Below are 8,166 nucleotides of genomic sequence, written 5' to 3'. Positions count from 1 at the left end.
TGACTGCCTCTGACATTAATGTTCTCAGAGAAAGTAGAAGTGTTCTAAAAGAGGCCAGAAATTGATAACATTTTTGAATTAAACATTCACAGACTTAATTTTTCAGCAATTTTAGGTTTAGAGAAAGGTAGAGCAGTGTTCCCGCCTGCCCACTACATCCCTGATAACTTCCCTAATACGGGCCTCTGGCACTCAGTGCAGTATATTTATTACAACTGATAAGGTGACATGAATACCTGATGATGACCAGGGTTCATTTTTATATTAGTGTTCCCTCTCCCTGCTATACATTCTATGGGCTTAGACAGATACATAACGGCACATGTCCTTTGTGACATCATATAGAATAGTCTTACTGCCCTGAAAGTCCCCTGTGCCCTGCCTGCTCATCCCTTCCTACCTCTCCCCACTCCCTGGAACCCATTGATATTCTTCCTGGCAGTGCAGCATTGCCTCTTCCAGGAGGTAGTGGCATTGGAATCAGATAATGTGTATCCTTTTAAATTAGAACATTTCACTTTATGGTATGTGCTCAACGGTTCGCCCATTTCTTTGCATGGGTTCGTAGTCATTTGTTTTTATTGTTGAATAATATTCAGTCATCTGGAGCAACCACAGTTTATTTATTCATTAACCTACCAAGGGACACTTTGGTTTTTTTCCAGGTTTTGTCAATTGTGAATAACACTGCTGTAAATATTCACGCTCAGGTTTTTGCATTGACGTAAGTGCACAGCTCATTTAGGTAAATACCAAGGAGTGTGACTGCTGAATCATATAGAAAGAATATGTTTAGTTTTGCAAGAAACCACCAAGCTTTCTGCCAAAGTGTTTGTATCATTTCACCTTTCTACTGGTCATGCATGAGGGCTTCTGTTGCCTGTGTCTTTGCAAAATATTCAGCATAATCGGGAAAAAAGATTTTTTTATTAAGCAATATGTCTTATCAAAAACTTCAGTTCATAATCTAAAAATGTGCTTACTACCTCCTTTTTCAAGCCCCTATATCCCTCATCGTGGTGAATGACACCACATCCCTCTATCCCAGCACTTAAACCCAGCGTAATCCATCTCTGCTGTCCTTCACCAGCCTGACGAGCCAGTTACTAAACTCTATTGAATCCCTGCTTGGATTTCCTTGTTCTTTTCCTCCTGCCTTTATCCACAAAATGCATTTCTCTCTTCCACACTATAATATCTCATATCTTCCAAAATTCCACGTTGCTTCATCATTGTAAAAGCCCGTGGCATTCTCCCATTACTGCAGGTCAGAACCCACACTGCCCTCGGTGGCCCATAAGGTCTTGGTGAGCCTGGCTCTGCAAATCTCTAGCCTCTACAGTGCTTTCCTCTCTCTCCCCAGCTCCCTGCATGGGAGCCCCAGCATTTGAAATGTTCACAGTTCCCAAACATACAAAGCTGTTGTTAACCTTTGTGCCTGCTACTCTACTTTCCTGGGACACTCTCATGGAGAATTCCTACTCGAGTGGCAAGATTTAAAATTCCAGCATCACCACTCCTGACCTCTCAGAGAGAAACGCCTTCATTCTTTGGGACTTCACTGAACCCCAAGAGCTAGCTGAGCTATGCCTTCACATAGGTGGCCATTTTTTCATTTATGTATCTTTCTCTCCAACTTCTCCATTTGTGCATTTCTGTGTCTTTCAAGGCTAGCACACTTGGTTGCTGAATTAAAGGGATACCTGGAGGCAGCAGGGGAAAAGCCAAGTATGTCTGGAGTAGAACCTAACCACTTCAGAGTGTGAAGAAGCTCTCCACCACCCCTGGCTGAATGAATCACATGGAATGGAAGACAACAGGAGAAACAGGTAGAAGGACATCTGCTGCGTGCACGTTTCCCCTCACTAGTGATTTTGAATAGGTTCTGAGGGAAGAGGCCAAGGTCATTGCTAACCACCAGTCTGGCACTCATGGGGGAGGGAATGCTGTAAAATGTGAGATACGCAATTAGTGAAATGGCTGCAAAAAGACCATAAAAATTACTCATTGTCTTTGGAAGGATTTATTCAGGCTCATGAAAATTACCTGATGCAGAGAACAGGTTTGCAAGGAATTGCAACAATTCGGCCTGGCTCTCCATGAATTCTGCCTGGCCCTCCAGGTCCTCTCTTACAGGCACCTTTGTGGGAGGATGAGCAGGGCTGGGGCACAGCAGGGAACAGTTCTTGTGTGGGTGGCCATGTGTGCTCTGGGTCTGTTTTCCTAATTATCAGTAACATTATTGTGTTTGGCTGAATTTTTTTTTTCTCACAGAAATGGCCTTTGAAAATTTTGGGAAAATGTGTCCATCTTTCTATGGGGATCATCTGGGAGAAGTGATCAGAATGGGGTAGTGCCTCAGTTGTGGGCACTCAACCTGGTTGGAGGAGCCTGAGACTCCTGGGTCTCCCACAAGCAGGCTTAGGCACTGCTGACAAACCTTGCAGGTCTGTCGCTTTCCTAGAAAGGCTCCTTAACCACCTGTTTCATGTGGTTCTTTGTTATGTGGGTTTTCCTATGATTAAAGGGAGGCATAACATCTTATTTTGTTTGTCAGCAAGGCTGCACGTATCTGTGTTTAATTATTTTGACTGCGTTGCCCTGCTGCGGGCTTTGAGTTAAGCCACTTCCTAATTTCACTTCAGATCTTCTGGCCCAGGGTGTAGCTATCACACTGAAGCCCTCAGGCTCTAGGCCTTGAACAAAGGAAGGAAGAAGTGATGGCAGAGCTTCTGCTTTGGTTCTGCCTCTCACCCAGTGCAGTGCTGTCACAGACTGTGATGATGAAGGCGCCTAGTACATGAGGGCCATGTCTGACCTTTGTTCTGGCAAAGTCCCACCTCTCCTCCCATGCCCTGCATCGCTCCCCAGGGCCCTTGAACACTGGGGTCACCCACCCTGGACAAGGTACCCAGTGGGTGAGGAAGGGGCTGTTCCATGGGTTTGCTCCCAAGGGTTGGGGAACATCATGTACCTAAATCCAGCCACCTTTACTGTGGAAGAAACTCAGGTCCAAACTGGTCAAATGCACTCTAGTCAGCATGGCAGTGACAGGATTGGGCCACAAGGCTGCTTGACTCTCTAGTCATGGGTTTGTGCTAATGTCTCACGAAAGACATTTTGGGGATCAGTCCTATATTACCAAAGGATCCATAACTGATCACTGCTATGTCCCCAGAGACCCAGTGCTGAAGGCTGAGGCCCAGGTGGGAGCTGCTGGGTTGTGCAGGAACCTTTAGGAAATGGGACCTGTCGGGATGTTTAGGTCCCTGGAGTTGTCCCTGCAAAGAGGACTGTGGGACTGCAGCCTCTTGGTCTAACTAGTTTGTATTCCAGCCCCACCACCTTACCTCAGGCTGAAAGGCAATGGATTTGCAAGTCAAAATAAAACTGTCTTCTTTATAAGTTGAGTATCTCAAGTACTTGCTACAATAATGGAGAGCTACCATAATCATGGATGCTAAAAAGGCTTGTTACAGTGCTACCACGCGACAAGGAGTCCCTGGAATTTAGAGCCCAGAGCCCTTCACCTGGCCATTTCCTCTTCACTTATTCACTTCCTCACCCATTCATTCATTCTAGGCCCTGCCCTTCTGAGCTGCTGGGTGGTGGCCTTTCATCTTTTTTGAAGCACCTGCTGTGGTGTTTAAAACACTTCTTTCCACCAGCAGAAGATATAATTAATGTTATTAAATTTTTTTAAAAATTAAATTAAAAATCTTCTAAATTTCTATTTGAAAATTTTTGAGGTAAAATGGCTGAGTCGAATTAAATTCTTTGGCTTATTTTCTAACCCTGTTCCCATATCAGTGTGTCATAGATAATAAAATATACAATATTAGACCCATATGTTAAAGTTTCAAAATAATTTTTTTCTAAAAAAATTCTGTTTTTCAAAATGAGATAGAGTGGTCCCAAGTGGTAATGAGATGCAGATAAATTCCTAGACATGTAAGACTGAATTGGACTGAAAGATAAAGTCCCGAGACTTCAATCTTTTTAAATTGCAGGGTAACATAGCACAGTTTTTGTTATTTCTCATAGCATGCACTTCGGGACATAAACTCAAAGCCAGACTTCCATGGTTCAAAATCCCAGCTCTGTCACTTAGTAGCTGTGTGATTCTACATAGTAATATCTTTATATCTCATTTTCTTCTTGGATCAAATGGAGATAACACAGTAATAGTATCAACCTGGTCAAACTGTCAGCTTTTGGCTGACTGTCCCCTGCAGGACCCAGAGCCTGTGACGTGGGGCTTCCAGAATCCTGCTTACAGTGATAGTACAGTTTTTTGATTTTCTAATACCTTCTGAAAACACTGGATGTGGTGATTAGGGTGGAGTTTCAATTTGATTGTCTCTGAGATCTGCCCCTGGGATTGGAGGAGCATGTTCCTGGTGTGTCTGGGGTGGATCATAGAGTGTGCCCTTGGGGTCTATGCTTGGCCTCTCTCCCCTTCCACTCTGGCACTGCTCCTTGCTCTGCTCCTCAGTCAACCCGAACTGAGCAGCTTTGCTCTGCCATGCCCTTCTGCCATGTTGTCTGTACCTTGGAGCCAGCTGGCTATGGACTGAAACAGTGAGCGAATGAACCTCTCCTCCTTTAAGTTGTATGTGTTGGGTATTTTCTCTCAGCAATGAGAATGCTAACTATACACTGGATGTGCTGAGAATTAATAACCAGTGGTGAAGGAGATGGCTGGGGAGGAAAGCAGTGTTGGAGGTGGGGAGGAAAGCAGTGTTGGAGGTGGTCAGGCTGGGTTGTTAGGTTAGGTTAGGTTGGGTTCCAAGTCTTCATTCTTTTCTCCTTTCTGATATAGACTTGTAGAACTTTGTAGAATAAGTCCTTAACCACCATTACATGTGGTTTAAAAAATTATCTGTAAAATGGAAAGAATATTAACCATGAGGTTTTTCTGAGAGTTTGGTATAGAAAGACAAAAATCCATGAATGAATTAAGATTATGCAATAAAGTTGCTTCCAAAGATAATCAGCCAAGCCCTATTATTGTAATCATAACTTAATACGATGTTTGTGAAACATTAAACACTGTTGTGAGACTTTAGTCTTTGAAACAATTTGACCAGGTTGATACTGTAGATTTCCTAGATTTTAAAACCCTTTGAATAGTCACCCTCCTAACTCTGTGCCTACTCCACTGTCCCAGGGCACCTCAGAATTTTAGTTTCTTTTCTGGCCTGACTGGCTTTCAGTGCTGGGCATGGATGCCCCCTCTTATCAGAACCTTCATTTCTCCAAAGACCTGGAAACCCAACTCTAAGTTAGTTGAAATTCTCCCTCTGATCTTATTCTACCCTCCTGGAGAAATCTCAAAAAAAACTAGCCCTAAGGACTTACAGTTTTGGTTGACCCATTCAAAGCCCCTGCCATTATCCTTAGAGATGCTAAAGGGCCATCATTTCCTACTCACTTCCTACCCCTGAACTTTAGGTGAAATGTTACTTTCTACTCCACAGAGAAAAATGTAAGAGATCACTTTAGGCATGGTTGTCTACGTCCTTTTAATCTTTACCCTAAATCTCTCCATATCTATTTACAATGATCATGACCATGATTTTTCCACTACATAAGGACAAGAGCTCCATCATTTCATTTAAAATGCGTGTATGACACCCTCCTTCCTGTGGTCTACCTCCCTCCAGGGTGCTCACCAACGTGCCTTGTCAGTTCTCCTCTCTCTGTTCTGAAACTGCAAACCCTCCTGGGGATGTTCACTTCTTTTGGTCACATTTGAAACATACTAATGTCATACTTGAGTCTCTCCTATGCTAAAATCCGAAAGAGTATGTGATAGTTAACTGATTGTGTCAAATTGAATAAGAAATGCCCAACTAATTTGGATCAGTATAGTTCTGGGTGTTGGGATTCTGGTTGAAGGGATTCACTGAAGACAGAAGACTCACCGGGGGTGTGAATGGCACCAACCAATAGGCGTGCAGCCTGAATGGGCTAAAAGGAAAAAGAAGAAGGGAGGCTCCGTTTTGTTTCTTCAGAGGAGCTCTAGTCTTCACCTTTACCTTGGATGTTATCTCGGGGCTTCCTGTGCAGACCCTTCAGGCTTCCAGTGCTCCAGTCTCTAGATACAGACTTGCACGGGACACCACAGTGAGCTCCAAACTTTCGACTGGATCCCTCAGTTCTCCAATGGGCCTTTCCACACCTGATTCTGCAGGGAGCCACTGTAAGCCTATCCTGCAAATCCTTATGTATTTATATATCATGGATTAAATCTGTTTCTACAATAATCATTGACTGATACATAAAATCTCTTTTCTGACATTCAGTCAGAATTTTTTTGACACATTTTTCTGACACAAACTTACTGAAAGACTAGCTTATACTTTTCCTCTTTTAATTTCACCTGAATCTAACTTTAGGAGTTCATTTTTTTAGTCTTTTATTTGCAATTCTGCTTTGTTTTGTTTTAGAGATGAAAAAAATTATGAAATGACAGGGAAACAGGAATTTTATTTACCTGCTCCTATAGAAAAACTATAAGATGTATGATTAGAAACCTTCTTGTGGTCTATTCACGTGCTTTAAAAATCAAAGTTTGTAAGTATAGATACAATCCTTTCCAACTCTACTGTTTATAGCAATACCAGGGTGTGTTTATTTCCTACTGCTACCATGATACAATTACACAAACCTGGAGGTTTCAAAGAAGAGAAATTTATCATTTTACACTTCTTGAGATGTCTGAAATCAAGCAGTCGGGAGGCAGTGTTTCCCCTAGGACTTTGGGGTGAAATCTGTCCTTGTCTCCTCCAGTCTTGTGACGTGGAGTTTTAGTGGGGCTGTCCAGCTCTAATCACTTCCTCTATCTTCATATGACTTCTCTTCCACACCCCCCTTTTTGTCTTTTGTAGGAACACTTGTCACTTAGAGACCATCAGAGTAACCCTGGGTGACTCCATCTGGTCTGTGAATTTGTTATATTCACAGAAGAATCGTTTCCACATGCTGCTGTACAATCTTCAGGATGAAGGCATTAGGACATACACATTCTTTAGGGGCCACCTTTCAATCCATTACACAAAGGGTGGACTAATTAAATGTGGTGGCAGATGAACATTTATATTTAAAAATAAATATGAATATTGAGTATAATATGTAGCTGAAACAGGATTTGGATTCGAATTAGGAGAAGGAATACATTTAAAAGTACTCACTCTGCCAAGATTATAAGCTGCCACTAGACAAATTTCCTAGTTTGGAAAATTTTTTCTAACTATTGTTAGTAGATACTTCAGAATCCATTCATCTGTTTTTCTCCACTTGGTGACAGTGTTGGGAATTTCCTCTCTTAGTCATTAAACTTCTGGTGAGTCCCCCTCTCTGCTACGAAGGTCAAATGTATGACACACACCTTCCTTAGACTCAGGGATTGGCTCAGGAATGGACATACTAACCAGATTCTTGCTAGGATTTCTGAGAGAGGCTCCAGTTTGAGCCTGATAAGATCTGAGGCTGATGTCCACACAATGGGGAATAACAAGCCTTCCAACATCCCTTGAGCCTTTGAGTTAAGTCACCCTTGAGGAACTGCCCCCTTGTTACATAAGCCCATAAATTTTCTTATTGCTGAAGCAAGTCGACACTGGATTTTCCATTACTTTCAACCAAAAGAATCTTGCTTGATATACTGTTCTTTCAAAATAGAATGAAGATATGTTTTAAGAGTAAGTTTTTACAACTGAGTGGCTTTCAGTATAATCACCGAGCTGTGGAACAATCATCACTAATTCCAGTACATTTTCATTATCTCAAAACAAAGTCTCACATTCAGTGGCAGTCATTTCTTAGTCTTCTCTTCCCACAGACCCTGGTGACTAATAATCCAGTTGCTGTCTCTATGGATTTGCCTATTAGAGACACTTCATACAAATAGAATTATGCACTGTATTTTCTTTTGTGTCCAGCTTTCTCAGGTAGCATGGTGCCCTTAGTGTACGTTATGTGTCACTACTAAAGCTATTTAGGTGTGAAAGTTTTAAAGAGAAAGTTTATTTTTTTAATGCTAATTTAATCTCCTTACTTGCTATAACTCTATTTTGATTTTCAGTTTTTTTGAGTCAATTTGTTTCTTTCTAGGACTTTTCCCACTTTATTTAGGTTATTTTATTATTTTGTAATAGTATT

At 41.9% G+C, this 8,166-nt stretch overlaps 1 long non-coding RNA gene across 5 annotated transcripts in view; it reads left to right on the top strand.

Annotated features, from left to right (window-relative positions):
* Positions 1-365: 365 nt before the first annotated feature.
* The window catches only part of LOC102009031, a 43,806-nt gene continuing 36,005 nt past the window's right edge, over positions 366-8,166 (top strand). For all 5 annotated transcript variants that reach the window (XR_001233027.1, XR_001233025.1, XR_001233026.1 and 2 more), the window contains exons 1-2: positions 366-524; positions 1,670-1,829. This is a non-coding gene — a long non-coding RNA (uncharacterized LOC102009031). The remainder of the gene's footprint in view (positions 525-1,669; positions 1,830-8,166) is intronic.

Source organism: Chinchilla lanigera, unplaced genomic scaffold, assembly GCF_000276665.1.
Source record: "Chinchilla lanigera isolate Chin_1 unplaced genomic scaffold, ChiLan1.0 scaffold00012, whole genome shotgun sequence".
NCBI lineage: Eukaryota > Metazoa > Chordata > Mammalia > Rodentia > Chinchillidae > Chinchilla > Chinchilla lanigera.
Note: the sequence above shows the minus strand (reverse complement) of the source record. Positions and strands in the feature narration are given on the sequence as shown.